Below are 5,565 nucleotides of genomic sequence, written 5' to 3'. Positions count from 1 at the left end.
TTAAAATGTGCGCATTACAAAGGTCTGCTCTCATTTCATCCAAGCTGTTTCCCAGGCCTTGGTATGGAGGCTTCAAGCTTCTTGGGAGTTTCAAAAGACAGTGCAGTGTTTTACCTGAGATGTTAAAGGCTGCAGTGCCTGTAAATGCAGTTAAAAGAACAGTAGGCTGTGAAATGTCAGTATGCTCTCGCATGCATGGAAGCCTACGCAGGATTTTGGATGCTTCTGCATAAATAGATTTAATAACATGCGATTTACCAACTCCGGCTCCTCCATTCAAAAAATACAGAAATGGTTGTGGGCTTTCACCAGAAACACATCTTTTGCACCAGTCTCGCACAGCATAAAATATGGAAGCTTGTGTTTGATTCAAGCTCTGATACATTTTTCGAATCTGTGCATGATTTAGTTGGGCAGCTTCCATGAGTGGCATAGCTGTGTTACTGACAGAGGTAGATGCTGTGTATTCAGGAATGTCTTCTTGCTCGTTCGCTTCATTAGGATCAGTGGGTTCGCGTTCCATAATGCTCTCCAATCTGATCAGTTCATTTGCCGGTGCCAGTGTAGTCCATGCATCTTCAATTGGACCATTCTGTTCAAAATCCTCAATTGCCTTTTCTATAGCCTCATTATGTTTTTCATATTTCTCACGGTTTTCATTTACAATGTTAAAGACACGCTGCAGTTCACCTGTGCCTGGTAGTTTTACTGAAGCAAATGCATAAAATGATTCATATGTTGGGAATCTCGTGGACTTCAGCTGTTCATCTCTGCGATATGGCAGGTAAAGTTTTAGAAGAGTTCCATAGAATTTTTCCGGGGTTTTCTGCTGTGAAAAACGAGCAAATCTAATGACAGCAGGCTTTCCCCTTGTTCTTTTCTGTATGTGTCCCATGTTTTGTTGAAGTGGCAAAACATGTTTACCCTTTTTCTGTCTTCCATAAACAATGCGGTATTCACTTGCAAATTCAGCCATGCACATGTTCTCAAATTCAGGTCTGTTTGGTCTGGCCTTGTACTTGTCTGGCAATCCTGTCATCCACACATTCTCTACGTCATCATCCATAGTCTGCAAGTACTTAATTGGTAAACTCATTTTCACAGCATTGTCATCAGTAGGTATGAAAATGACAGCACGTGATGTTGATTTCAATTTCAGACTGCATGTGCGAGCGACTGCCTCTTGAGCGCTGACCTCTCTGTTCTTTGAATAGGCATTCATGACCTGCTTCATGCACTCACGGTCTGACAGGTTATCATGGCTTGAGTCTTTTATCACTCTCTTCAGGTAGTCACTCATCTCATGTTCAGCTTTTGAAATGTACGAGAGCATGTACATGATACAGCTGTAGGGGTTCAGTATGAACTGTATGTCCATGTTTGCATTCCAAGCTCTCAACAACATTGGATTGTAGCCATTGACCCAGCAGTCCTGTGGTCGTCTCTCCATAACTATTAAACTTGATGTAGACATAGCCTCAATATGTTTCTCATACTGTTCATAAGTCATGTTTACTTGACTAAGAAGCTGTGTAATGGATTCAAAATTCTGATTTGAGTCATTCAGTAGATCCCACACCTTCTGAAGCTGTTCTTTTGCAACACTGGCATAATCTCTTTCCTCTGGTCCATTCTCTTCATCAGACTGATCTACTGGAGGAGGTCTGGGGCGGGTTATCGTGGTTCTGTTAATGGGTGGTTTAGGAAATCCAAACCGGCAATGCTTCTTGTTCTTTCTACAAGATTTGGAGTGATTACGGCTATGCATCTGCACTTCACTTACAATTCTGTGGAGTTCTGGGTCTTTGTCTGGCTCAGGTAATTTGCATGAAATGTATTTATCAATGAAATCACAAACATCCTGATCTTGATCTTTTTCGAACTCTGGTGCATCTTTTACCCAAAATAAGCAATGAATATGTGGAGAGCCACGCAACTGGAATTCTACTCTGTAAAAAAAGTCAATTACCTCACCGATAGGTCGAGCAGGTGACATGATTAGATCTCTCAATAAGGCTTCAACACGTTTTTCAAACATCCGCATGGCTGTGACTGGGTTGCTTCTCAGGATTTCACATTTTTCAGACCAGTCTAAATCAGCAAAGTTCACAGTTTCACCTTGTTGTGCTTTAATAGCATTTATCACTTCAGGCCATCTCATCTCAGCAGCACTAAACGTACAGAAAAATGTAGGAGTGCCCAGCTGTCTCATCATAGCAAACAAATCACGCAGAGTTTTCTCCCAGTATGCTGGAGTCCCTCTTAATGGTTGCATGAAACGTGTAGCTTCCTTATTATTCACAAGCTTTTCTAGCTCCTGTTTGTCCTGCAGCATTGAACAGTTTATTCTGCGTCCATCACGGGTCATGGGTTTTGCTTTCCTCAGTTGGATAGACATACTAGATGTGGCCATGTGCATTTCAGTGACAAACTGTGCAAAGAAGATGTAGCTTGTATCTCGTGCACAACGATTGTCAATAGAGAACAGCCTTGAGTTAAAGTACCTGCTGGGGGAAATATGTTTTGCTCTGTTGGGCTCATCAAAGGTGTTTTGGCCATCACAAAACTGACATGGGAATGCCATTGATTCCAATTTTCTAATTTTAAAAATGCTTACAGGACTGTTTTTCGCTGCTGGGGCAATGCAGAATATCCCATCATCATACGACAACAGCTGCTGACCAAGATCTGGGGGCTGAAGGCATGTATCCAAAGCAAGGCCTCTTGATTGCTCTTCTGCAGTATTCTCTGGGTCATCACTTGAATCATTGTGTTCATTCTCATTGCTCTGTTCTCCAGTATTCTCATTTTGGCTGCTGTCAATATCCATGTCCTCATCAGGAGCACTGATTTCATCTGTAGACTGTTCATGCTCATTGAACATTTCTTCTTCTGAGAGTTCTGCATTGATGATGATATCTTTATATTCTGAATGGATTTCTTTTAGTTTTCTTAAAGCTGCTAAAACCTTTTGCATGTTCAAAGTCTGAAACTGATAGTGACCTTGGTAGCACAGACGTCTTTTCAATTTCACTGTAAGCAGCTGTGATTCACTTCTGGGTCTGGGTAAACAATTTACTGTTGTTTCTACTTCAGATGCAACGGAAATTACAGCTCCCTTGATAGCTCTCTGTTGGCCTTTAGGAAGTGTTAAAATTTTTGCAAAGGGAATGTACTTTGCAATAACGTGTCTTTCTAGAATATTCAAATCACACAGTTCTGGAGGGATGGGAGTGAACTGAAGATTGTTGATTACAGCAATATCTGGCATTAGACCCCTCAAAAGTGTCGTATGACAGCAGTGACAGATCCACTCTGTTTTCATGTGTTCCAATGCACACGGATCAGGGCAGTTAGAGCAGATGTGAACATGGTTTCCAGTCAAACAAAGTGAAACAACTGTTGGATTTTTTTTATAATTACACACTTCACAAATACGCACTTGATTTGAGAATAGCGCTCTGGCACAGCATGTGCAGACGTAAGTTGGTCCCTGTTTTACAACATTTCTGAAAATATTTAAAGCTCTTAACATGCTTGGATGTTGTACTATGACAGGCTGACTATCTTGTAATGTTTCGCTCTGACGGCCCATCAAATACATTTGTTTGTATTTGTACTGTATGTCTTGTGCACAATGTACTTTGTGAAGTACCTTAAGTACAGACATTTTATTTTTAGATTTGAATATATAATATTCTTTCTGACGAGCCCTAAAATATGCATCACAGTGATAACGTTGCTTAAGAATGTTCTTCCTTTTTTCATAGAAATTAGGATCACTTTTACATCGGTTTGTATAATGGTCCATTTGCCTTTGCCTAAAAATCTCATCTTTTAGATATCTGTCAACAAGACTTTTCTTATGGTGTTCCTTGTATTTAGCATTGTCCCTGTAATTTTGAATGATATATTTTTTTTGTCTCTCCCTGAATTGTTCATCATTCCTGTAATTTTGAATGATATATTTTTTTTGTCTCTCCCTGAATTGTTCATCATTCCTGTAATTTTGAATGATATATTTTTTTTGTCTCTCCCTGAATTGTTCATCATTCCTGTAATTTTGAATGATATATTTTTTTTTGTCTCTCCCTGAATTGTTCATCATTCCTGTAATTTTGAATGATATATTTTTTTTGTCTCTCCCTGAATTGTTCATCATTCCTGTAATTTTGAATGATATATTTTTTTTGTCTCTCCCTGAATTGTTCATCATTCCTGTAATTTAAGGTTATTTTACTCTTTTTCTTCATTCTTAACTTTTCATTAATTCTGTACTTGTTAATTGCATAAGCCTTTTTTCTCTCTCTGAATTGATTAATATTTTTATATTTGTTTTTCATTGCTTGTTTGCGTTCTTCTCTATAAGCAATATTATTCCAATATTTTTTTTTCAAGGCTTGGTTATGTCTTTGTCTGAATTCACTACTTGTTTTATAATCATACACTCTTCGTACAGTCTGTTTTTTATCATAAACATCTTGCATCTGAACCATTTCTTTGTGCCATTTTTTACAATAAGACCTTCGCTTTTGAGTCTTGTTAAGTTTTTCTGCCTGCTTGATTGTGTTTAGTAATTCATGGTGATTTGGAGCTGACAATGCCAGTTGATCTTTTGATGGCATGCTATGAGAAACTTCACTCAATGGTACATTTTTAGATTCGTTTCGATTCTGAGTGATGGTAGTAAGAGCTTCCAGTTTATCTTGATAAATCAGGTGGGCTTGTTCATTTGTTGCTGTGGCTCCGCTAATAACAGTCTTGGATAGTTGCTGAAATGGATCTTGGACTTGAACATACTGTTGTGAGGCATCATCAGATGAGCATTGTTCATCGTTTGACAGAGCTTTGTTTTCAAACGAGACGGATGGTTGCACATCATGTTCAAGGTCACAGCAGTTCAGAGGGACTTCAGTCAAGTGGGCTTGTTCATCAGTTGATGTGGCTCTGTTAACAGCAGTCTCAGATAATTGCTGAACTGGATCTTGGACTTGAACATACTGTTGTGAGACATCAGCAGACGGGCATTGTTCATCGCTTGACAGAGCTATGTTCTCAAATGAGACAGATGGTTGCACATCATTTTTAAGGTCACGGCAGACTTCAGAATGTACACAGCTTTCAGTCGTCATGCTAATAAATGATACAGGTAGCAGCTCAAACTCTTCCTGGTCTCTCAAATCAAAACACCCTTGAAACAATATAGAAAGCCTGTCTGTGAGGTCCTGCAGTTGATGAAATGTAAGAAAAACAGCCGTACCTGTGCCTTCATCAGCAGGCATTCCATATATTGATCTGCAGTGAGAATCAAAATAACCAAATCTCCCTGATCGATCTCTGAATACAGCGATACATGAGCCTCCACACAATAGCAAAGCATCACTCACATCAGCTCTGAGACATTGCAAAGTATTCTCAAGATTTTCATAGTTGCCTAATGCAGGTGTATCTCTCAGAAATCCAAACCTCTGGGGATGTTTCAGGATGTTGTAGCAGTGAGAGTTTGTCTTGATTGTCTTTGGTAGCTCATCAAAATTTAAAAAATTACCCACAAATTTTCGTTTG

This window comes from Garra rufa, chromosome 1 (assembly GCF_049309525.1).
Source record: "Garra rufa chromosome 1, GarRuf1.0, whole genome shotgun sequence".
NCBI classification, from domain to species: Eukaryota; Metazoa; Chordata; class Actinopteri; order Cypriniformes; family Cyprinidae; genus Garra; species Garra rufa.
This window is presented reverse-complemented; position numbering follows the sequence as displayed.